The sequence below is a fragment of the Schistocerca americana genome, chromosome 2 (genome assembly GCF_021461395.2).
Source record: "Schistocerca americana isolate TAMUIC-IGC-003095 chromosome 2, iqSchAmer2.1, whole genome shotgun sequence".
Classification (NCBI taxonomy): domain Eukaryota; kingdom Metazoa; phylum Arthropoda; class Insecta; order Orthoptera; family Acrididae; genus Schistocerca; species Schistocerca americana.
Window position 1 is genome coordinate 352,782,279 of NC_060120.1, and position 24,951 is coordinate 352,807,229.

The 24,951-nt window shown below is 49.1% G+C and overlaps 18 non-coding genes across 18 annotated transcripts; 9 read left to right on the forward strand and 9 right to left on the reverse strand.

Annotated features, from left to right (window-relative positions):
• Positions 1-236: 236 nt before the first annotated feature.
• On the reverse strand, positions 237-308 carry Trnap-cgg. The gene has a single exon. It is a non-coding gene; the product is annotated as a tRNA-Pro (tRNA).
• Positions 309-543: 235 nt separating this feature from the next.
• Trnav-uac lies at positions 544-616 on the forward strand. The gene has a single exon. It is a non-coding gene; the product is annotated as a tRNA-Val (tRNA).
• Positions 617-1,217: 601 nt separating this feature from the next.
• Positions 1,218-1,289, reverse strand: Trnap-ugg. Its single transcript has one exon. It is a non-coding gene; the product is annotated as a tRNA-Pro (tRNA).
• Positions 1,290-3,243: 1,954 nt separating this feature from the next.
• On the forward strand, positions 3,244-3,316 carry Trnav-uac. The gene has a single exon. It is a non-coding gene; the product is annotated as a tRNA-Val (tRNA).
• Positions 3,317-3,917: 601 nt separating this feature from the next.
• Positions 3,918-3,989, reverse strand: Trnap-ugg. The gene has a single exon. It is a non-coding gene; the product is annotated as a tRNA-Pro (tRNA).
• A 1,954-nt stretch (positions 3,990-5,943) lies between these two features.
• Trnav-uac lies at positions 5,944-6,016 on the forward strand. Its single transcript has one exon. It is a non-coding gene; the product is annotated as a tRNA-Val (tRNA).
• A 601-nt stretch (positions 6,017-6,617) lies between these two features.
• Trnap-ugg lies at positions 6,618-6,689 on the reverse strand. The gene has a single exon. It is a non-coding gene; the product is annotated as a tRNA-Pro (tRNA).
• A 1,960-nt stretch (positions 6,690-8,649) lies between these two features.
• Positions 8,650-8,722, forward strand: Trnav-uac. Its single transcript has one exon. It is a non-coding gene; the product is annotated as a tRNA-Val (tRNA).
• A 601-nt stretch (positions 8,723-9,323) lies between these two features.
• Trnap-ugg lies at positions 9,324-9,395 on the reverse strand. Its single transcript has one exon. It is a non-coding gene; the product is annotated as a tRNA-Pro (tRNA).
• A 1,961-nt stretch (positions 9,396-11,356) lies between these two features.
• On the forward strand, positions 11,357-11,429 carry Trnav-uac. The gene has a single exon. It is a non-coding gene; the product is annotated as a tRNA-Val (tRNA).
• A 601-nt stretch (positions 11,430-12,030) lies between these two features.
• Trnap-ugg lies at positions 12,031-12,102 on the reverse strand. The gene has a single exon. It is a non-coding gene; the product is annotated as a tRNA-Pro (tRNA).
• Positions 12,103-14,057: 1,955 nt separating this feature from the next.
• Positions 14,058-14,130, forward strand: Trnav-uac. Its single transcript has one exon. It is a non-coding gene; the product is annotated as a tRNA-Val (tRNA).
• Positions 14,131-22,503: 8,373 nt separating this feature from the next.
• Positions 22,504-22,575, reverse strand: Trnap-cgg. The gene has a single exon. It is a non-coding gene; the product is annotated as a tRNA-Pro (tRNA).
• Positions 22,576-22,810: 235 nt separating this feature from the next.
• Trnav-uac lies at positions 22,811-22,885 on the forward strand. The gene has a single exon. It is a non-coding gene; the product is annotated as a tRNA-Val (tRNA).
• A 558-nt stretch (positions 22,886-23,443) lies between these two features.
• On the reverse strand, positions 23,444-23,515 carry Trnap-cgg. Its single transcript has one exon. It is a non-coding gene; the product is annotated as a tRNA-Pro (tRNA).
• A 235-nt stretch (positions 23,516-23,750) lies between these two features.
• Trnav-uac lies at positions 23,751-23,825 on the forward strand. The gene has a single exon. It is a non-coding gene; the product is annotated as a tRNA-Val (tRNA).
• Positions 23,826-24,383: 558 nt separating this feature from the next.
• Trnap-cgg lies at positions 24,384-24,455 on the reverse strand. The gene has a single exon. It is a non-coding gene; the product is annotated as a tRNA-Pro (tRNA).
• A 235-nt stretch (positions 24,456-24,690) lies between these two features.
• Positions 24,691-24,763, forward strand: Trnav-uac. Its single transcript has one exon. It is a non-coding gene; the product is annotated as a tRNA-Val (tRNA).
• Positions 24,764-24,951: the final 188 nt, after the last annotated feature.

The window sequence follows — 24,951 nt, forward strand, 5'->3', positions numbered from 1 at the left end:
TCGATTGCGGGCGGAAACCCGTTTTCGTCGCACCCAGCAAGACACTTGCTACGATCTCTACTGTGACCATTTAAATCAACTTCAAACGTTCCATCAGCAGGGTGCACATGGCTCAAATGAAACATGAAACGGTTTCAGAACTGGTTGTCGGATTTTAGCGCTGACTTGGAGGCCTGGAAATGCGCGAAACAGCCGCCGCCATGCGATTTGTTACCACACCGTTGTACAAAACGCAAGGGCTCGTCCGGGATTTGAACCCGGGACCTCCTGCACCCGAAGCAGGAATCATACCCCTAGACCAACGAGCCTATTCGTTCCGAAAACGCACTGCATGTGAATGACGCCACCTTTGATGGTCTCACCATGTAGGGCTGCAGCTCAGCCAGCGTTCTCCCTGTCTGTCGCGGTTGGATTGGTTCCATCGACGTCTTTTACTACAGGAACTTCACGAATCGGAGGGAGCTCGTAGCCGATGCCCTTGCTAACACAGAAGAGAAACTGTTGCTATTACGAGTCTCCGGGTGGTACATGAAAAGAACCGTCGTTTCCGTGGTGTAGCGGTTATCACGTCTGCTTTACACGCAGAAGGTCCCCGGTTCGATCCCGGGCGGGAACACAACAATTTTAATCTATATTTCGGATTTCATTTCCGAGATGACCTCACGTCCGCGTATGCAGAGACAAGCAATGTTGTATGCTAGACGGATAGGGCGTCATTTTACTGTCAAATACTGTTGCTCTCTTATTGCACCGGTATTTGGTAACTGAGAACGCCCCTAGCTTCATTATGGCTGGCAAAATTTATAATCCGGTTCTTCAGGGCTACTTCAAGTGCGCTTGCTACTGGCTTTCCTGAGCTCACCCTACTCGCCTTGTCACAGCTCTGTCAAAGTGTGATGCTAACTAATAATGAGAAACTCTTAGCCACGCTCAATCTTACATGCCACCCCTTGGTTGTTGCCGTCGCTAGTAAGATGAGGGTAGACTGTCGCACAATTAAGCTGAATCTCCACTCACGGTGCACATATCCCGCAAAGACAACCTTGTTTTCCGTTGCATGCAAAATTACCGTCTGCCTTTCTACCGAATTACACCTACGTACTTTACTGGTGCCGCATTCTTGTTATATCCACGTGCTATAACGGGCGTCAACTCTTCATTGAGGAGCTGCAACCGGGGCTGAGTTCCACCTACTCTTCAGCACGGTCAAAATGGCAGGGCTCGTCCGGGATTTGAACCCGGGACCTCCTGCACCCAAAGCAGGAATCATACCCCTAGACCAACGAGCCACCTGGCTGGAGCAGTCAAGTTAATCCCAAGTAGTGGGCCTCACAGGGAACACAAACTTTCACGCGAATTCGCAAGATAAACGCTTTCTGCAGGCAGCACTCACCACTGATGAGAAGAATATTAAAGGCAACGAATAAAAAGCGAAATAACTTCATCGAGCACTGCTTATGAAAAGCCGGCAGTGCCTCAGTTTCGGTATGTGGTTTCTCAGGGTAAAGAGAAGGCGAATGCACTAAACAAAAGAACATCGGGAAACCAAGCACCAACTCAAAACGAAAAGATTGCACAATATACTGCAAGCAAAATTTCCAGAAGACGGATACTGAAGACGCCGCAGACAAAAGAATTATTCTATGCAGTAACGAGTATCTAGGAAGCGTGAATTGCATGTGCTGCTCCACCACACAACTTCTTTTGATACTGTTTTACTTATTCTAAATTTTCATTACCTGATCGTCTCTAAAATACTGTGCGGTTATCACCTGGTTTCCAACAGCGATAGTAGTAAGTAAATCGACTACAAAGTCTTTCAAAGTAGGTCAGACACAAAAAAAAAAAAAAATCGGAGCTGCGTGTAGCTCATGTCATTCTGCTTTCAATCGTGAATCTCCGGCTGGGAGTAGTGGCGTACTTCTGTAATCCAAGCTTCTGGGAGGCCGTTGTGTGGGAGAGATCTGGAAACAACTACAGATTCGACCGTTCCACGAGCTCAGGAACGGCCGCGAGGCCGTCATCGAGCTCTGCAGATCGACAGATGATAGTGTGGAAATTTCGGCAAGCGGTGGCTAAGGGTTAAGAGAAGCCAAACGCACTAAACACAAGAAAGTCGGGAAACCGAAGCACACAACTCATAACGAAAAGATTGCGGAATGCAGTGCGAAAGCAAAACTTCGAGAAGACCAACTCTGAAGCCATCGGCGAGCTAGGAATTATTCCGCACAAGAAGCGATCATATAGGAAGAGCGAGCCGAGGCTGTCGCTCGACCACACAATAAATTTTTGCTTAATCCCAATTTGCAGTACCGGTTCGACACTAGAATACTGCGCCTCGGTTCTTCCAAAAGCGATAGTAATAAGCACGTCGACTGCAGTGTCATTTGGCGTAGTGAGTCAGACATGGAGAGGATATGGGGCGGGTGGAATATGCAACGACAGGGGCATTGCAGGGCGGCCGCCGGCTCCTTGCGCTGTGGCGCACCGGTGGCGGCGGCGGCCTGGCTGGGCTGCTGGTGCCTCCATGTAGAGCTGCCGCCGAGCCCAGGCAAAGTGCCGCTAACGAAGCGATTGCCTTTGGTGACATCTTTTGCAATAACGACTGCGCGAATCGACGGTATCTCGTAAGGAAGGAAAGAGCAGCAGCTGCCGCCGAGCCCAGGCGCCGTGCCGAACACGCAGAAGGTCCCCGGCTCGATTGCGGGCGGAAACCCGTTTTCGTCGCACTCAGCAAGACACTTGCTACGATCTCTACTGTGACCATTTAAATCAACTTCAAACGTTCCATCAGCAGGGTGCACATGGCTCAAATGAAACATGAAACGGTTTCAGAACTGGTTGTCGGATTTTAGCGCTGACTTGGAGGCCTGGAAATGCGCGAAACAGCCGCCGCCATGCGATTTGTTACCACACCGTTGTACAAAACGCAAGGGCTCGTCCGGGATTTTTTTTACCCGGGACCTCCTGCACCCGAAGCAGGAATCATACCCCTAGACCAACGAGCCCATTCGTTCCGAAAACGCACTGCATGTGAATGACGCCACCTTTGATGGGCTCACCATGTAGGGCTGCAGCTCAGCCAGCGTTCTCCCTGTCTGTCGCGGTTGGATTGTTTCCATCGACGTCTTTTACTACAGGAACTTCACGAATCGGAGGGAGCTCGTAGCCGATGCCCTTGCTAACACAGAAGAGAAACTGTTGCTATTACGAGTCTCCGGGTGGTACATGAAAAGAACCGTCGTTTCCGTGGTGTAGCGGTTATCACGTCTGCTTTACACGCAGAAGGTGCCCGGTTCGATGCCGGGCGGGAACACAACAATTTTAATCTATATTTCGGATTTCATTTCCGAGATGACCTCACGTCCGCGTATGCAGAGACAAGCAATGTTGTATGCTAGACGGATAGGGCGTCATTTTACTGTCAAATACTGTTGCTCTCTTATTGCACCGGTATTTGGTAACTGAGAACGCCCCTAGCTTCATTATGGCTGGCAAAATTTATAATCCGGTTCTTCAGGGCTACTTCAAGTGCGCTTGCTACTGGCTTTCCTGAGCTCACCCTACTCGCCTTGTCACAGCTCTGTCAAAGTGTGATGCTAACTAATAATGAGAAACTCTTAGCCACGCTCAATCTTACATGCCACCCCTTGGTTGTTGCCGTCGCTAGTAAGATGAGGGTAGACTGTCGCACAATTAAGCTGAATCTCCACTCACGGTGCACATATCCCGCAAAGACAACCTTGTTTTCCGTTGCATGCAAAATTACCGTCTGCCTTTCTACCGAATTACACCTACGTACTTTACTGGTGCCGCATTCTTGTTATATCCACGTGCTATAACGGGCGTCAACTCTTCATTGAGGAGCTGCAACCGGGGCTGAGTTCCACCTACTCTTCAGCACGGTCAAAATGGCAGGGCTCGTCCGGGATTTGAACCCGGGACCTCCTGCACCCAAAGCAGGAATCATACCCCTAGACCAACGAGCCACCTGGCTGGAGCAGTCAAGTTAATCCCAAGTAGTGGGCCTCGCAGGGAACACAAACTTTCACGCGAATTCGCAAGATAAACGCTTTCTGCAGGCAGCACTCACCACTGATGAGAAGAATATTAAAGGCAACGAATAAAAAGCGAAATAACTTCATCGAGCACTGCTTATGAACAGCCGGCAGTGCCTCAGTTTCGGTATGTGGTTTCTCACGGTAAAGAGAAGGCGAATGCACTAAACAAAAGAACATCGGGAAACCAAGCACCAACTCATAACGAAAAGATTGCACAATATACTGCAAGCAAAATTTCCAGAAGACGGATACTGAAGACGCCGCAGACAAAAGAATTATTCTATGCAGTGACGAGTATCTAGGAAGCGTGAATTGTACGTGCTGCTCCACCACACAACTTCTTTTGATACTGTTTTACTTATTCTAAATTTTCATTACCTGATCGTCTCTAAAATACTGTGCGGTTATCACCTGGTTTCCAACAGCGATAGTAGTAAGTAAATCGACTACAAAGTCTTTCAAAGTAGGTCAGACACAAAAAAAAAAAAAAATCGGAGCTGCGTGTAGCTCATGTCATTCTGCTTTCAATCGTGAATCTCCGGCTGGGAGTAGTGGCGTACTTCTGTAATCCAAGCTTCTGGGAGGCCGTTGTGTGGGAGAGATCTGGAAACAACTACAGAATCGACCGTTCCACGACCTCAGGAACGGCCGCGAGGCCGTCATCGAGCTCTGCAGATCGACAGATGATAGTGTGGAAATTTCGGCAAGCGGTGGCTAAGGGTTAAGAGAAGCCAAACGCACTAAACACAAGAAAGTTGGGAAACCGAAGCACACAACTCATAACGAAAAGATTGCGGAATGCAGTGCGAAAGCAAATCTTCGAGAAGACCAACTCTGAAGCCATCGGCGAGCTAGGAATTATTCCGCACAAGAAGCGATCATATAGGAAGAGCGAGCCGAGGCTGTCGCTCGACCACACAATTAATTTTTGCTTAATCCCAATTTGCAGTACCGGTTCGACACTAGAATACTGCGCCTCGGTTCTTCCAAAAGCGATAGTAATAAGCACGTCGACTGCAGTGTCATTTGGCGTAGTGAGTCAGACATGGAGAGGACATGGGGCGGGTGGAATATGCAACGACAGGGGCATTGCAGGGCGGCCGCCGGCTCCTTGCGCTGTGGCGCACCGGTGGCGGCGGCGGCCTGGCTGGGCTGCTGGTGCCTCCATGTAGAGCTGCCGCCGAGCCCAGGCAAAGTGCCGCTAACGAAGCGATTGCCTTTGGTGACATCTTTTGCAATAACGACTGCGCGAATCGACGGTATCTCGTAAGGAAGGAAAGAGCAGCAGCTGCCGCCGAGCCCAGGCGCCGTGCCGAACACGCAGAAGGTCCCCGGCTCGATTGCGGGCGGAAACCCGTTTTCGTCGCACCCAGCAAGACACTTGCTACGATCTCTACTGTGACCATTTAAATCAACTTCAAACGTTCCATCAGCAGGGTGCACATGGCTCAAATGAAACATGAAACGGTTTCAGAACTGGTTGTCGGATTTTAGCGCTGACTTGGAGGCCTGGAAATGCGCGAAACAGCCGCCGCCATGCGATTTGTTACCACACCGTTGTACAAAACGCAAGGGCTCGTCCGGGATTTTTTTTACCCGGGACCTCCTGCACCCGAAGCAGGAATCATACCCCTAGACCAACGAGCCTATTCGTTCCGAAAACGCACTGCATGTGAATGACGCCACCTTTGATGGTCTCACCATGTAGGGCTGCAGCTCAGCCAGCGTTCTCCCTGTCTGTCGCGGTTGGATTGTTTCCATCGACGTCTTTTACTACAGGAACTTCACGAATCGGAGGGAGCTCGTAGCCGATGCCCTTGCTAACACAGAAGAGAAACTGTTGCTATTACGAGTCTCCGGGTGGTACATGAAAAGAACCGTCGTTTCCGTGGTGTAGCGGTTATCACGTCTGCTTTACACGCAGAAGGTCCCCGGTTCGATCCCGGGCGGGAACACAACAATTTTAATCTATATTTCGGATTTCATTTCCGAGATGACCTCACGTCCGCGTATGCAGAGACAAGCAATGTTGTATGCTAGACGGATAGGGCGTCATTTTACTGTCAAATACTGTTGCTCTCTTATTGCACCGGTATTTGGTAACTGAGAACGCCCCTAGCTTCATTATGGCTGGCAAAATTTATAATCCGGTTCTTCAGGGCTACTTCAAGTGCGCTTGCTACTGGCTTTCCTGAGCTCACCCTACTCGCCTTGTCACAGCTCTGTCAAAGTGTGATGCTAACTAATAATGAGAAACTCTTAGCCACGCTCAATCTTACATGCCACCCCTTGGTTGTTGCCGTCGCTAGTAAGATGAGGGTAGACTGTCGCACAATTAAGCTGAATCTCCACTCACGGTGCACATATCCCGCAAAGACAACCTTGTTTTCCGTTGCATGCAAAATTACCGTCTGCCTTTCTACCGAATTACACCTACGTACTTTACTGGTGCCGCATTCTTGTTATATCCACGTGCTATAACGGGCGTCAACTCTTCATTGAGGAGCTGCAACCGGGGCTGAGTTCCACCTACTCTTCAGCACGGTCAAAATGGCAGGGCTCGTCCGGGATTTGAACCCGGGACCTCCTGCACCCAAAGCAGGAATCATACCCCTAGACCAACGAGCCACCTGGCTGGAGCAGTCAAGTTAATCCCAAGTAGTGGGCCTCGCAGGGAACACAAACTTTCACGCGAATTCGCAAGATAAACGCTTTCTGCAGGCAGCACTCACCACTGATGAGAAGAATATTAAAGGCAACGAATAAAAAGCGAAATAACTTCATCGAGCACTGCTTATGAACAGCCGGCAGTGCCTCAGTTTCGGTATGTGGTTTCTCACGGTAAAGAGAAGGCGAATGCACTAAACAAAAGAACATCGGGAAACCAAGCACCAACTCATAACGAAAAGATTGCACAATATACTGCAAGCAAAATTTCCAGAAGACGGATACTGAAGACGCCGCAGACAAAAGAATTATTCTATGCAGTGACGAGTATCTAGGAAGCGTGAATTGTATGTGCTGCTCCACCACACAACTTCTTTTGATACTGTTTTACTTATTCTAAATTTTCATTACCTGATCGTCTCTAAAATACTGTGCGGTTATCACCTGGTTTCCAACAGCGATAGTAGTAAGTAAATCGACTACAAAGTCTTTCAAAGTAGGTCAGACACAAAAAAAAAAAAAAAAAAAAATCGGAGCTGCGTGTAGCTCATGTCATTCTGCTTTCAATCGTGAACCTCCGGCTGGGAGTAGTGGCGTACTTCTGTAATCCAAGCTTCTGGGAGGCCGTTGTGTGGGAGAGATCTGGAAACAACTACAGATTCGACCGTTCCACGAGCTCAGGAACGGCCGCGAGGCCGTCATCGAGCTCTGCAGATCGACAGATGATAGTGTGGAAATTTCGGCAAGCGGTGGCTAAGGGTTAAGAGAAGCCAAACGCACTAAACACAAGAAAGTCGGGAAACCGAAGCACACAACTCATAACGAAAAGATTGCGGAATGCAGTGCGAAAGCAAAACTTCGAGAAGACCAACTCTGAAGCCATCGGCGAGCTAGGAATTATTCCGCACAAGAAGCGATCATATAGGAAGAGCGAGCCGAGGCTGTCGCTCGACCACACAATGAATTTTTGCTTAATCCCAATTTGCAGTACCGGTTCGACACTAGAATACTGCGCCTCGGTTCTTCCAAAAGCGATAGTAATAAGCACGTCGACTGCAGTGTCATTTGGCGTAGTGAGTCAGACATGGAGAGGATATGGGGCGGGTGGAATATGCAACGACAGGGGCATTGCAGGGCGGCCGCCGGCTCCTTGCGCTGTGGCGCACCGGTGGCGGCGGCGGCCTGGCTGGGCTGCTGGTGCCTCCATGTAGAGCTGCCGCCGAGCCCAGGCAAAGTGGCGCTAACGAAGCGATTGCCTTTGGTGACATCTTTTGCAATAACGACTGCGCGAATCGACGGTATCTCGTAAGGAAGGAAAGAGCAGCAGCTGCCGCCGAGCCCAGGCGCCGTGCCGAACACGCAGAAGGTCCCCGGCTCGATTGCGGGCGGAAACCCGTTTTCGTCGCACCCAGCAAGACACTTGCTACGATCTCTACTGTGACCATTTAAATCAACTTCAAACGTTCCATCAGCAGGGTGCACATGGCTCAAATGAAACATGAAACGGTTTCAGAACTGGTTGTCGGATTTTAGCGCTGACTTGGAGGCCTGGAAATGCGCGAAACAGCCGCCGCCATGCGATTTGTTACCACACCGTTGTACAAAACGCAAGGGCTCGTCCGGGATTTTTTTTACCCGGGACCTCCTGCACCCGAAGCAGGAATCATACCCCTAGACCAACGAGCCTATTCGTTCCGAAAACGCACTGCATGTGAATGACGCCACCTTTGATGGTCTCACCATGTAGGGCTGCAGCTCAGCCAGCGTTCTCCCTGTCTGTCGCGGTTGGATTGTTTCCATCGACGTCTTTTACTACAGGAACTTCACGAATCGGAGGGAGCTCGTAGCCGATGCCCTTGCTAACACAGAAGAGAAACTGTTGCTATTACGAGTCTCCGGGTGGTACATGAAAAGAACCGTCGTTTCCGTGGTGTAGCGGTTATCACGTCTGCTTTACACGCAGAAGGTCCCCGGTTCGATCCCGGGCGGGAACACAACAATTTTAATCTATATTTCGGATTTCATTTCCGAGATGACCTCACGTCCGCGTATGCAGAGACAAGCAATGTTGTATGCTAGACGGATAGGGCGTCATTTTACTGTCAAATACTGTTGCTCTCTTATTGCACCGGTATTTGGTAACTGAGAACGCCCCTAGCTTCATTATGGCTGGCAAAATTTATAATCCGGTTCTTCAGGGCTACTTCAAGTGCGCTTGCTACTGGCTTTCCTGAGCTCACCCTACTCGCCTTGTCACAGCTCTGTCAAAGTGTGATGCTAACTAATAATGAGAAACTCTTAGCCACGCTCAATCTTACATGCCACCCCTTGGTTGTTGCCGTCGCTAGTAAGATGAGGGTAGACTGTCGCACAATTAAGCTGAATCTCCACTCACGGTGCACATATCCCGCAAAGACAACCTTGTTTTCCGTTGCATGCAAAATTACCGTCTGCCTTTCTACCGAATTACACCTACGTACTTTACTGGTGCCGCATTCTTGTTATATCCACGTGCTATAACGGGCGTCAACTCTTCATTGAGGAGCTGCAACCGGGGCTGAGTTCCACCTACTCTTCAGCACGGTCAAAATGGCAGGGCTCGTCCGGGATTTGAACCCGGGACCTCCTGCACCCAAAGCAGGAATCATACCCCTAGACCAACGAGCCACCTGGCTGGAACAGTCAAGTTAATCCCAAGTAGTGGGCCTCGCAGGGAACACAAACTTTCACGCGAATTCGCAAGATAAACGCTTTCTGCAGGCAGCACTCACCACTGATGAGAAGAATATTAAAGGCAACGAATAAAAAGCGAAATAACTTCATCGAGCACTGCTTATGAACAGCCGGCAGTGCCTCAGTTTCGGTATTTGGTTTCTCACGGTAAAGAGAAGGCGAATGCACTAAACAAAAGAACATCGGGAAACCAAGCACCAACTCATAACGAAAAGATTGCACAATATACTGCAAGCAAAATTTCCAGAAGACGGATACTGAAGACGCCGCAGACAAAAGAATTATTCTATGCAGTGACGAGTATCTAGGAAGCGTGAATTGTATGTGCTGCTCCACCACACAACTTCTTTTGATACTGTTTTACTTATTCTAAATTTTCATTACCTGATCGTCTCTAAAATACTGTGCGGTTATCACCTGGTTTCCAACAGCGATAGTAGTAAGTAAATCGACTACAAAGTCTTTCAAAGTAGGTCAGACACAAAAAAAAAAAAAAAAAAAAAATCGGAGCTGCGTGTAGCTCATGTCATTCTGCTTTCAATCGTGAACCTCCGGCTGGGAGTAGTGGCGTACTTCTGTAATCCAAGCTTCTGGGAGGCCGTTGTGTGGGAGAGATCTGGAAACAACTACAGATTCGACCGTTCCACGAGCTCAGGAACGGCCGCGAGGCCGTCATCGAGCTCTGCAGATCGACAGATGATAGTGTGGAAATTTCGGCAAGCGGTGGCTAAGGGTTAAGAGAAGCCAAACGCACTAAACACAAGAAAGTCGGGAAACCGAAGCACACAACTCATAACGAAAAGATTGCGGAATGCAGTGCGAAAGCAAAACTTCGAGAAGACCAACTCTGAAGCCATCGGCGAGCTAGGAATTATTCCGCACAGGAAGCGATCATATAGGAAGAGCGAGCCGAGGCTGTCGCTCGACCACACAATGAATTTTTGCTTAATCCCAATTTGCAGTACCGGTTCGACACTAGAATACTGCGACTCGGTTCTTCCAAAAGCGATAGTAATAAGCACGTCGACTGCAGTGTCATTTGGCGTAGTGAGTCAGACATGGAGAGGATATGGGGCGGGTGGAATATGCAACGACAGGGGCATTGCAGGGCGGCCGCCGGCTCCTTGCGCTGTGGCGCACCGGTGGCGGCGGCGGCCTGGCTGGGCTGCTGGTGCCTCCATGTAGAGCTGCCGCCGAGCCCAGGCAAAGTGGCGCTAACGAAGCGATTGCCTTTGGTGACATCTTTTGCAATAACGACTGCGCGAATCGACGGTATCTCGTAAGGAAGGAAAGAGCAGCAGCTGCCGCCGAGCCCAGGCGCCGTGCCGAACACGCAGAAGGTCCCCGGCTCGATTGCGGGCGGAAACCCGTTTTCGTCGCACCCAGCAAGACACTTGCTACGATCTCTACTGTGACCATTTAAATCAACTTCAAACGTTCCATCAGCAGGGTGCACATGGCTCAAATGAAACATGAAACGGTTTCAGAACTGGTTGTCGGGTTTTAGCTCTGACTTGGAGGCCTGGAAATGCGCGAAACAGCCGCCGCCATGCGATTTGTTACCACACCGTTGTACAAAACGCAAGGGCTCGTCCGGGATTTTTTTTACCCGGGACCTCCTGCACCCGAAGCAGGAATCATACCCCTAGACCAACGAGCCTATTCGTTCCGAAAACGCACTGCATGTGAATGACGCCACCTTTGATGGTCTCACCATGTAGGGCTGCAGCTCAGCCAGCGTTCTCCCTGTCTGTCGCGGTTGGATTGTTTCCATCGACGTCTTTTACTACAGGAACTTCACGAATCGGAGGGAGCTCGTAGCCGATGCCCTTGCTAACACAGAAGAGAAACTGTTGCTATTACGAGTCTCCGGGTGGTACATGAAAAGAACCGTCGTTTCCGTGGTGTAGCGGTTATCACGTCTGCTTTACACGCAGAAGGTCCCCGGTTCGATCCCGGGCGGGAACACAACAATTTTAATCTATATTTCGGATTTCATTTCCGAGATGACCTCACGTCCGCGTATGCAGAGACAAGCAATGTTGTATGCTAGACGGATAGGGCGTCATTTTACTGTCAAATACTGTTGCTCTCTTATTGCACCGGTATTTGGTAACTGAGAACGCCCCTAGCTTCATTATGGCTGGCAAAATTTATAATCCGGTTCTTCAGGGCTACTTCAAGTGCGCTTGCTACTGGCTTTCCTGAGCTCACCCTACTCGCCTTGTCACAGCTCTGTCAAAGTGTGATGCTAACTAATAATGAGAAACTCTTAGCCACGCTCAATCTTACATGCCACCCCTTGGTTGTTGCCGTCGCTAGTAAGATGAGGGTAGACTGTCGCACAATTAAGCTGAATCTCCACTCACGGTGCACATATCCCGCAAAGACAACCTTGTTTTCCGTTGCATGCAAAATTACCGTCTGCCTTTCTACCGAATTACACCTACGTACTTTACTGGTGCCGCATTCTTGTTATATCCACGTGCTATAACGGGCGTCAACTCTTCATTGAGGAGCTGCAACCGGGGCTGAGTTCCACCTACTCTTCAGCACGGTCAAAATGGCAGGGCTCGTCCGGGATTTGAACCCGGGACCTCCTGCACCCAAAGCAGGAATCATACCCCTAGACCAACGAGCCACCTGGCTGGAGCAGTCAAGTTAATCCCAAGTAGTGGGCCTCGCAGGGAACACAAACTTTCACGCGAATTCGCAAGATAAACGCTTTCTGCAGGCAGCACTCACCACTGATGAGAAGAATATTAAAGGCAACGAATAAAAAGCGAAATAACTTCATCGAGCACTGCTTATGAACAGCCGGCAGTGCCTCAGTTTCGGTATGTGGTTTCTCACGGTAAAGAGAAGGCGAATGCACTAAACAAAAGAACATCGGGAAACCAAGCACCAACTCATAACGAAAAGATTGCACAATATACTGCAAGCAAAATTTCCAGAAGACGGATACTGAAGACGCCGCAGACAAAAGAATTATTCTATGCAGTAACGAGTATCTAGGAAGCGTGAATTGCATGTGCTGCTCCACCACACAACTTCTTTTGATACTGTTTTACTTATTCTAAATTTTCATTACCTGATCGTCTCTAAAATACTGTGCGGTTATCACCTGGTTTCCAACAGCGATAGTAGTAAGTAAATCGACTACAAAGTCTTTCAAAGTAGGTCAGACACAAAAAAAAAAAAAAAATCGGAGCTGCGTGTAGCTCATGTCATTCTGCTTTCAATCGTGAATCTCCGGCTGGGAGTAGTGGCGTACTTCTGTAATCCAAGCTTCTGGGAGGCCGTTGTGTGGGAGAGATCTGGAAACAACTACAGATTCGACCGTTCCACGAGCTCAGGAACGGCCGCGAGGCCGTCATCGAGCTCTGCAGATCGACAGATGATAGTGTGGAAATTTCGGCAAGCGGTGGCTAAGGGTTAAGAGAAGCCAAACGCACTAAACACAAGAAAGTCGGGAAACCGAAGCACACAACTCATAACGAAAAGATTGCGGAATGCAGTGCGAAAGCAAAACTTCGAGAAGACCAACTCTGAAGCCATCGGCGAGCTAGGAATTATTCTGCACAAGAAGCGATCATATAGGAAGAGCGAGCCGAGGCTGTCGCTCGACCACACAATAAATTTTTGCTTAATCCCAATTTGCAGTACCGGTTCGACACTAGAATACTGCGCCTCGGTTCTTCCAAAAGCGATAGTAATAAGCACGTCGACTGCAGTGTCATTTGGCGTAGTGAGTCAGACATGGAGAGGATATGGGGCGGGTGGAATATGCAACGACAGGGGCATTGCAGGGCGGCCGCCGGCTCCTTGCGCTGTGGCGCACCGGTGGCGGCGGCGGCCTGGCTGGGCTGCTGGTGCCTCCATGTAGAGCTGCCGCCGAGCCCAGGCAAAGTGCCGCTAACGAAGCGATTGCCTTTGGTGACATCTTTTGCAATAACGACTGCGCGAATCGACGGTATCTCGTAAGGAAGGAAAGAGCAGCAGCTGCCGCCGAGCCCAGGCGCCGTGCCGAACACGCAGAAGGTCCCCGGCTCGATTGCGGGCGGAAACCCGTTTTCGTCGCACCCAGCAAGACACTTGCTACGATCTCTACTGTGACCATTTAAATCAACTTCAAACGTTCCATCAGCAGGGTGCACATGGCTCAAATGAAACATGAAACGGTTTCAGAACTGGTTGTCGGATTTTAGCGCTGACTTGGAGGCCTGGAAATGCGCGAAACAGCCGCCGCCATGCGATTTGTTACCACACCGTTGTACAAAACGCAAGGGCTCGTCCGGGATTTTTTTTACCCGGGACCTCCTGCACCCGAAGCAGGAATCATACCCCTAGACCAACGAGCCTATTCGTTCCGAAAACGCACTGCATGTGAATGACGCCACCTTTGATGGTCTCACCATGTAGGGCTGCAGCTCAGCCAGCGTTCTCCCTGTCTGTCGCGGTTGGATTGTTTCCATCGACGTCTTTTACTACAGGAACTTCACGAATCGGAGGGAGCTCGTAGCCGATGCCCTTGCTAACACAGAAGAGAAACTGTTGCTATTACGAGTCTCCGGGTGGTACATGGAAAGAACCGTCGTTTCCGTGGTGTAGCGGTTATCACGTCTGCTTTACACGCAGAAGGTCCCCGGTTCGATCCCGGGCGGGAACACAACAATTTTAATCTATATTTCGGATTTCATTTCCGAGATGACCTCACGTCCGCGTATGCAGAGACAAGCAATGTTGTATGCTAGACGGATAGGGCGTCATTTTACTGTCAAATACTGTTGCTCTCTTATTGCACCGGTATTTGGTAACTGAGAACGCCCCTAGCTTCATTATGGCTGGCAAAATTTATAATCCGGTTCTTCAGGGCTACTTCAAGTGCGCTTGCTACTGGCTTTCCTGAGCTCACCCTACTCGCCTTGTCACAGCTCTGTCAAAGTGTGATGCTAACTAATAATGAGAAACTCTTAGCCACGCTCAATCTTACATGCCACCCCTTGGTTGTTGCCGTCGCTAGTAAGATGAGGGTAGACTGTCGCACAATTAAGCTGAATCTCCACTCACGGTGCACATATCCCGCAAAGACAACCTTGTTTTCCGTTGCATGCAAAATTACCGTCTGCCTTTCTACCGAATTACACCTACGTACTTTACTGGTGCCGCATTCTTGTTATATCCACGTGCTATAACGGGCGTCAACTCTTCATTGAGGAGCTGCAACCGGGGCTGAGTTCCACCTACTCTTCAGCACGGTCAAAATGGCAGGGCTCGTCCGGGATTTGAACCCGGGACCTCCTGCACCCAAAGCAGGAATCATACCCCTTTTTTTTTTTTTTTTTTTTTATAGGGCCTCCCAACTCCCCTTATAGCCCGGCCTTGCGCTCTCCATAATTGCCGTCGTTGGCGAGCTTCTGTGGCTGTACAATTAGTTGATGTAGCTCCCCCGATGACAATGAACGTGGGTGTTCCCCCGTTGAACCAGATATTCCTGCGTAAGAGCAAGTAGTTCCTCCGGATGGTCCAATACGTGGAAACATACATGCGAAATGAAAAATGAATAAATCCCTCCAAAGTAATGCAACGGAATGTATTGGTATGCAGCGAACAGCACACATACGGGGGAAAAAAAGGGAAAAGAGAAAAAAGAAAAAACATCCCTAGAAAAACTAGTAAAAACAAGAACCTTAACTTCAAATTTAAAGTAATTCGACCCGTGCGTCATGGAAAGCCGTACCTGGAATGCACCACATCAACCAACTTGAAACTGAAAACGCCGATTGACCACCTCGGTCATTTCCACACAGCAGTAAAAAAAAGCAAATGTAAAGACACAACGAGAGCACATAAAAAAAGGAACAATTGGTAAAAGTATGCCCCATGTGAGGCACGAACTCACAACCCCGGCATTGCTCACGGCTACTGCCTTATAAGGACCGTGCGCTAACCAATTGCGCCACTTTTTTTTTTTTTATTTTTATTTTTTTTTTTTTTTTGTTTTTTTTTTATTTTAACGAAACCCTTAACCTTCTATGAAAATAAATTGGAATGGTGAAAAAGACAACGAAAAGACTTCGCCCTTGGGCATAGTAGAAGTGCTGCTCGAAGAATAAACGTAACATAAACACAGCTTCGTATCTCACTCAATGAAAGTTCCTGTAGCCAGTGTCCAGCGAGTCAGTGAAGGCCGCAGTGTGAGGGGGAGTCCGGACGCGACACAGAAGCAGTGGGGCCTCTACGCGGCACTACTGGTGTCCCGCGGCCCGGCCTCACCCCGTCACACTCAGTTGACCTATCCGATACCCATGCGATGAAACGCTATTTTAAGCATATTGCCGAAGAGTTTCCCATGATTCTGGTACGTACATGTTTTGGCGAATTCGATATCCATAAACATCTTGAATTCCAAATAATTGTCACCGCCAAAATTATTAAAGACGTAGCTGGAATAGGTACCCAGCAACCACAAAACTGCATTGTTTTTCGTCTGCGGATAAAAATGCACATCAGGACGAGACAGTAGTGCTGACGAAACATTGGCGGTTGTAGTCCTGGTAAGAAGAGCTATTTTTTGTCGAAGCCAAACCCAGTTCTGGAGACGGTCCCCGCAGGTGTAACGGTGGATAACTGTATCCGTCAGTTGGCAGCGACGACAGAGAGGGGTGTCACTGAGCCCGATTTTATGTAACCTCTCGTTCGTGCTAACCACATCATTGATGGCTTTGTACCAGGCAGTGCGAGCATCGGAACTGAGGACACGGGAACTGACATTGCGCCATACAATATCCCAGTTCATGCCACCGAGCTTCGTTGCCAAAGGATTCGTTCCTTCGTGTTGTCTCCAGTCCGCTATTATGGCTTGTGCAGTTAAACGTTGAGAGTTTATGACCTCTTTACTGATGTAGCTCCGTGAAAGGTAATAATCTCTGATATGTTTTAGCCGATAACTGATGGGCTGAATATTCAGCGGTGGGTCAAGACTTGGCGGCCTGACGGCAGTGAATAATTGCGCTGTAATGCCGGAAGGATCATTGTTAATTATAGCGGTCGTCCTTGTAACATAGAGAGCCATCGCTTTCACCTTGATATCTACTAATCCCATCCCTCCATTCTGGGGGTGGAGTGTCGCAGTTTTGGCAGACACGCGAAAAATTTCCCCTCTCCAAATAAAATTGGTCACCTTCGACATAATTTGCTTAGCAATGACTGCAGGCAGTGGCAGGAGCTGCGCCGTGTAGAAGGCTTTGGATAAAATACAGGAGTTGACCAGATGAATCCGATCAAATTGATTGAGGCTTCTGTGGGAATTGTCAATGAGAGCACCGTTAAGTTTACGCACTATTTCCCTCCAGTTTGCCGCCGCCATCTGTAAAGAGGACGCCGTCAATATGATGCCGAGAGCCTTGTGGACGCTGACTTCCTGAGCGTAGCCAACTCGCAAATGCTGGAGGCCACAGAGGTTAATAAATTTACTTTTCTTGTCATTCAATTTAGCCCCCGACGCCAAACAGTATTGCTGGAGGTGAGCCGCTAAAGTGGTGACATCATTCTCATTGCGGACAACCACACCCACATCGTCGGCATAGGCGCCTACGACAGTTTTTTCTCCTGAAAGTGTTAGCCCTGTGAGTTTCGCCTGCAGTTGGAGTAACAGAGGTTCGAGTGAAAGAACAAAAAGTAACATGGACAAAGGGCTGCCTTGTGGAATCCCTCTGTTGATTTGAATCGGTTGGGTTAGTTGCGAGTTGACAGAAAGCCTTGCGTTGATCCCCAGTGCCATGTTTGTGATCATGTCAATCGCGTTCTGCAAGAAACCGAATCTTTTCATGGTTTCAAGGAGGTACTCGTGAGCGACGAGGTCAAAGGCTTTAAAAAAGTCCAGAAAGATCAGCCCACACTTCACGTTACTGGCGTTCGTTAACGCAATGATATCCCGGTAAAAAGCTGCCGTTTGCAATACAGTTCTCCCGAAGGCACATGTCTGCTGACGTCCAATGAATTTAGCAGTGAGGGGCATCATTCGCGTGTTGATGGCACGGGCGACTATTTTATAATCGGAGTTTAACAATGAAATGGGGCGGAAGTTGGCGATATTTTTGGTACCTCTGCCTTTAGGGATAAGCACAATTGTGCATTCCTTAAAGGCAAGTGGTATAGGCTTCCCTAGAAAAACTTCGTTCACTAATTGGGTGATTTTGTCCCCGATGATGTGCCAATACCTCCTGTAAAATTCAATGGGTAATCCGTCAGGACCAGGGGACTTCCTGATCGGCGAGTGGCAGACAATCTCCAAAACATCTTTATTACTAAATTCTAATGAAATTGTGTCATTGTCTTCTCTAGTTATAGTAGAGGAAATGGCACTAAACAGTTCGTCATAGCAGCCGTCATGAGTAGCCGCTGACGTGTAGGTGTCAACAAAATAGTCGTGTAGTGCCTTGATAATCTCTCGCTGGGTGTCGACAGTCGTGCCATCACCGAGTTTCAGGGCCTCAATAAAAGTCCTCCTTCTGTTCTTAGCATGTTTGACAAGGTGGTATAGAGCGGCTGTTTCATCGTCCCTGACCGACTTCACTTTAGATTTGATCTTAAGACCTTCCAGTTGCATCCTCTTAAGATTGATTAATTTCGCCTTTATTTTGCGAATGTCGTCTATTCTGGTGTTCGCGGCGTCGGCTCTATCACAGAGGTCGCGTAAGATAGTGTAGTAGAACTCCATCGTCTTCTTTATCGCGGCTGCTCTGTCAATACCGAAGAATATAACAACTTTTCGCAGTTTGGGTTTTGCATGCTGAGTCCACCACGCTATGGTGCTACGAAAGTTGGTGGTAGTGCGCAAGCACTGCTCCCAAGCGCGTCGCACCGCCGCCTCTAGGTCAGCATCCGTTAATAAGGAGACGTTCAAGTTCCATTGATTTTTATACCAACGCGTTGGTTGTGGCAGCAAATTCAGGCACGCAACGACACCACTGTGATCAGAGAAGCTGGAGGGTATTGTTTCAATTTGTAACAAGACATTCTCTAAAACGTCGGAAACATAAATCCTGTCAATTCTGCTGCAGGAATTCGCGACGATGTGTGTGAATCGTACCAAGGTCGGGTACCTAATTTCCCACGCGTCTTTCAGTTTGAGGTCGGTCACGAGACGCTTTAATTCAGGCGAATAATTAAAATTCGGGGACTGATCTTTCTGGGATAAAACACAATTAAAATCACCTCCAATGATAACACGTTCGGGATTTTTCCGTAACAAATAGATGATTTGTTCCTTAAAAAAGTTTGCTCGTTCCGCTCTATAGGTACTGCCAGAAGGCGCGTACAAGTTAATGATGGTGACGCCAAAAACGGTGACACCCACACCTCTACCGGAATCTAACTTGTCAACCTGAGTGACGGGAATGCCTTCTCTAAGTAAGATGGCAGTCCCCACGTTCGAGTCGGGGGAAAAATTTGAAATAGCAACAAAACCAGGAAGAGTTAAGTGTGGCATGGCCACCTCCTGCAAAAGAGCGATATCTGTGCCCGACTCATAGAGATATTGTTTTAAGGCACTCAGTTTCACCTCCGACCGGATTTTATTAATATTTAATGTCGTGATCGTATAGGCTTGCGACATAATGACAGTACGTTGGAGAGGCGGAAGGAGCAAATATCTTTAAAGGGCAACATCTTCATGCCATTCCATATTTGTGGCCGGGAAATTCGTGTCTGTGACGTCACTGAGTTGTACTCTTGCGTCTTTGTTCTTACTCTTTTTACGCACAGCATTTACATTAGGTTGCACTCGGATCCTGGGGCGGACACTGTGGAGCACCTCCGCAGCCGGCGGCGTGGGAGGGTCGTGGGTGATGTCAAGCTGCTCTCCCGGCACATCCCTCGAAGGGATCGCACGCGGCAACACCGCCGGCGAGCGAGCAGCTGAACTATCACTCGCACTATCAGCCTGTTTGGCAACATTCTCTGCCCGCAACGGTTTGTTGTCACCGACAGACCCGGACAGCTGTGTTTGTATTATTTCCTGGAGTTGTTGACATTCCCCTTGTTGTGAGTCCTGAACCGAAGCGGCTGCCACGTGATGTGTACCGTCGGCGCTCAGAGGTGTTTGTATACCACCATCACAGGCCTCTGTTTGTGTACTTCCTGCAGGAATGTGAGCCACACGTACAGGTTGGTCGGCCGGAGTTGGCTGTCGCGGAAGGTCTAAGGCACTAGCCAGCGGCAACTGCTTAACTTCCGCGGAAGTATCGGCACTTGAAATTGTGGCAGGAGAAGCGTCCACAATAGCCTCACCGATTGGAGCTTTCGCTTCCGAGCCGGATTCCCGATCGTCCTTTTTCGCGGTCTCATGCGCACTAGAGGTGTCGGTATCAGAGCCACTGCTGTCACAAGTTCGGCGCCTCTTATTGGTCGCGGCATCGAGTTTTGCAGGGGGCAACGCACCTTTGTCTCTCCGAACCAGAACCGGAAACTCATCAGAACGAATTTCTTGTTGCTGTTCCGAATGCATTTCAGAACTAGGGAGCCCAATCTCTGTCATCGGCTTGGCTGCCACTACATCCGCCAAAGTAAGCCTTTTACGCTGCTGGAGGGAATTCTTTAACACAAACATGCGCCTGGGGCAGTCTTGACGCAAGTGACCACTCTCATTACAGATATGACAGGTCGGTATTTGGCCAATGTAAGTAACGTGAGCCTTATAGTCACAAACAAGTATATGGGATGGAATATTCTGCTTGACATGCATTTCTACAGATCGAACGCCACTGTAACATTGCAACCTATGTTGACTTGACCACCGTTCATGTCGAATCTGTTTAACGTCACCGAATTTAGACAGTACCTCCTTTAGATAACAGTTTTCTACTTCAGGGGGTAAGTTAAAAATACGCACGTTCGTGTAGTCTACATCGGCATTGGAAATGAGCACTGTACTTACAGAGTCGTCGCGGTGTCGGAAAATAGCACTTCCTCCGTGCTTCGTCATGATCTTCTCCAGTAATACAGGATTCAGTAATTTAACAAAGAAACAATACTGCTCGGTATCATAATAGGCGGTGTGCACTTGGTCAGATGTAATCCCAATAACATCAACGATCCAGTCATGTATCTCCAGTGAACTCGGTTGCACAGATCGGGTGGACTTGTCGAAATCAAAACGGAGTGTACACTTTCGCGGAAATAACCTGGACATTGCAGCAGATAGCGAGCGGTTAACCCGCTACAATAAGACCGCAACAAAAATACAAATGGAAAACGATATAAACTGCAGAATAACACAACACTTGCAAAACAGAAATATGAGTTCAAAACACGCCTTGTGAACACGCGGTGGAGCGGAGCACTGACACGTCCGACCAGCACGGTGCCGCAAGCGCGACTACCCCTAGACCAACGAGCCACCTGGCTGGAGCAGTCACGTTAATCCCAAGTAGTGGGCCTCACAGGGAACACAAACTTTCACGCGAATTCGCAAAATAAACGCTTTCTGCAGGCAGCACTCACCACTGTTGAGAAGAATATTAAAGGCAACGAATAAAAAGCGAAATAACTTCATCGAGCACTGCTTATGAACAGCCGGCAGTGCCTCAGTTTCGGTATGTGGTTTCTCAGGGTTAAGAGGAGGCGAATGCACTAAACAAAAGAACATCGGGAAACCAAGCACCAACTCATAACGAAAAGATTGCAAAATATACTGCAAGCAAAATTTCCAGAAGACGGATACTGAAGACGCCGCAGACAAAAGAATTATTCTATGCAGTAACGATTATCTAGGAAGCGTGAATTGCATGTGCTGCTCCACCACACAACTTCTTTTGATACTGTTTTACTTATTCTAAATTTTCATTACCTGATCGTCTCTAAAATACTGTGCGGTTATCACCTGGTTTCCAACAGCGATAGTAGTAAGTAAATCGACTACAAAGTCTTTCAAAGTAGGTCAGACACAAAAAAAAAAAATCGGAGCTGCGTGTAGCTCATGTCATTCTGCTTTCAATCGTGAATCTCCGGCTGGGAGTAGTGGCGTACTTCTGTAATCCAAGCTTCTGGGAGGCCGTTGTGTGGGAGAGATCTGGAAACAACTACAGATTCGACCGTTCCACGAGCTCAGGAACGGCCGCGATGCCTTCATCGAGCTCTGCAGATCGACAGATGATAGTGAGGAAATTTCGGCAAGCGGTGGCTAAGGGTTAAGAGAAGCCAAACACACTAAACACAAGAAAGTCGGGAAACCGAAGCACACAACTCATAACGAAAAGATTGCGGAATGCAGTGCGAAAGCAAAACTTCGAGAAGACCAACTCTGAAGCCATCGGCGAGCTAGGAATTATTCCGCACAAGAAGCGATCATGTAGGAGGAGCGAGCCGAGGCTGTCGCTCGACCACACAATAAATTTTTGCTTAATCCCAATTTGCAGTACCGGTTCGACACTAGAATACTGCGCCTTGGTTCTTCCAAAAGCGATAGTAATAAGCACGTCGACTGCAGTGTCATTTGGGGTAGTGAGTCAGACATGGAGAGGATATGGGGCGGGTGGAATATGCAACGACAGGGGCATTGCAGGGCGGCCGCCGGCTCGTTGCGCTGTGGCGCACCGGTGCCGGCGGCGGCCTGGCTGGGCTGCTGGTGCCTCCATGTAGAGCTGCCGCGGAGCCCAGGCAAAGTGCCGCTAACGAAGCGATTGCCTTTGGTGACATCTTTTGCAATAACGACTGCGCGAATCGACGGTATCTCGTAAGGAAGGAAAGAGCAGCAGCTGCCGCCGAGCCCAGCCGCCGTGCCGAACACGCAGAAGGTCCCCGGCTCGATTGCGGGCGGAAACCCGTTTTCGTCGCACTCAGCAAGACACTTGCTACGATCTCTACTGTGACCATTTAAATCAACTTCAAACGTTCCATCAGCAGGGTGCACATGGCTCAAATGAAACATGAAACGGTTTCAGAACTGGTTGTCGGATTTTAGCGCTGACTTGGAGGCCTGGAAATGCGCGAAACAGCCACCGCCATGCGATTTGTTACCACACCGTTGTACAAAACGCAAGGGCTCGTCCGGGATTTGAACCCGGGACCTCCTGCACCCGAAGTAGGAATCATACCCCTAGACCAACGAGCCTATTCGTTCCGAAAACGCACTGCATGTGAATGACGCCACCTTTGATGGTCTCACCATGTAGGGCTGCAGCTCAGCCAGCGTTCTCCCTGTCTGTCGCGGTTGGATTGTTTTCATCGACGTCTTTTACTGCAGGAACTTCGCGAATCGGAGGGAGCTCGTAGCCGATGCCCTTGCTAACACAGAAGAAAAACTGTTGCTATTACGAGTCTCCGGGTGGTACATGAAAAGAACCGTCGTTTCCGTGGTGTAGCGGTTATCACGTCTGCTTTACACGCAGAAGGTCCCCGGTTCGATCCCGGGCGGGAAAACAACAATTTTAATCTATATTTCGGATTTCATTTCCGAGATGACCTCACGTCCGCGTATGCAGAGACAAGCAATGTTGTATGCTAGACGGATAGGGCGTCATTTTACTGTCAAATACTGTAGCTCTCTTATTGCACCGGTATTTGGTAACTGAGAACGCCCCTAGCTCCTGGAGCCCAGGCAAAGTGCCGCTAACGAAGCGATTGCCTTTGGTGACATCTTTTGCAATAACGACTGCGCGAATCGACGGTATCTCGTAAGGAAGGAAAGAGCAGCAGCTGCCGCCGAGCCCAGCCGCCGTGCCGAACACGCAGAAGGTCCCCGGCTCGATTGCGGGCGGAAACCCGTTTTCGTCGCACTCAGCAAGACACTTGCTACGATCTCTACTGTGACCATTTAAATCAACTTCAAACGTTCCATCAGCAGGGTGCACATGGCTCAAATGAAACATGAAACGGTTTCAGAACTGGTTGTCGGATTTTAGCGCTGACTTGGAGGCCTGGAAATGCGCGAAACAGCCACCGCCATGCGATTTGTTACCACACCGTTGTACAAAACGCAAGGGCTCGTCCGGGATTTGAACCCGTGACCTCCTGCACCCGAAGTAGGAATCATACCCCTAGACCAACGAGCCTATTCGTTCCGAAAACGCACTGCATGTGAATGACGCCACCTTTGATGGTCTCACCATGTAGGGCTGCAGCTCAGCCAGCGTTCTCCCTGTCTGTCGCGGTTGGATTGTTTTCATCGACGTCTTTTACTGCAGGAACTTCGCGAATCGGAGGGAGCTCGTAGCCGATGCCCTTGCTAACACAGAAGAAAAACTGTTGCTATTACGAGTCTCCGGGTGGTACATGAAAAGAACCGTCGTTTCCGTGGTGTAGCGGTTATCACGTCTGCTTTACACGCAGAAGGTCCCCGGTTCGATCCCGGGCGGGAAAACAACAATTTTAATCTATATTTCGGATTTCATTTCCGAGATGACCTCACGTCCGCGTATGCAGAGACAAGCAATGTTGTATGCTAGACGGATAGGGCGTCATTTTACTGTCAAATACTGTAGCTCTCTTATTGCACCGGTATTTGGTAACTGAGAACGCCCCTAGCTCCTGGAGCCCAGGCAAAGTGCCGCTAACGAAGCGATTGCCTTTGGTGACATCTTTTGCAATAACGACTGCGCGAATCGACGGTATCTCGTAAGGAAGGAAAGAGCAGCAGCTGCCGCCGAGCCCAGCCGCCGTGCCGAACACGCAGAAGGTCCCCGGCTCGATTGCGGGCGGAAACCCGTTTTCGTCGCACTCAGCAAGACACTTGCTACGATCTCTACTGTGACCATTTAAATCAACTTCAAACGTTCCATCAGCAGGGTGCACATGGCTCAAATGAAACATGAAACGGTTTCAGAACTGGTTGTCGGATTTTAGCGCTGACTTGGAGGCCTGGAAATGCGCGAAACAGCCACCGCCATGCGATTTGTTACCACACCGTTGTACAAAACGCAAGGGCTCGTCCGGGATTTGAACCCGGGACCTCCTGCACCCGAAGTAGGAATCATACCCCTAGACCAACGAGCCTATTCGTTCCGAAAACGCACTGCATGTGAATGACGCCACCTTTGATGGTCTCACCATGTAGGGCTGCAGCTCAGCCAGCGTTCTCCCTGTCTGTCGCGGTTGGATTGTTTTCATCGACGTCTTTTACTGCAGGAACTTCGCGAATCGGAGGGAGCTCGTAGCCGATGCCCTTGCTAACACAGAAGAAAAACTGTTGCTATTACGAGTCTCCGGGTGGTACATGAAAAGAACCGTCGTTTCCGTGGTGTAGCGGTTATCACGTCTGCTTTACACGCAGAAGGTCCCCGGTTCGATCCCGGGCGGGAACACAACAATTTTAATCTATATTTCGGATTTCATTTCCGAGATGACCTCACGTCCGCGTATGCAGAGACAAGCAATGTTGTATGCTAGACGGATAGGGCGTCATTTTACTGTCAAATACTGTAGCTCTCTTATTGCACCGGTATTTGGTAACTGAGAACGCCCCTAGCTCCATTATGGCTGGCAAAATTTA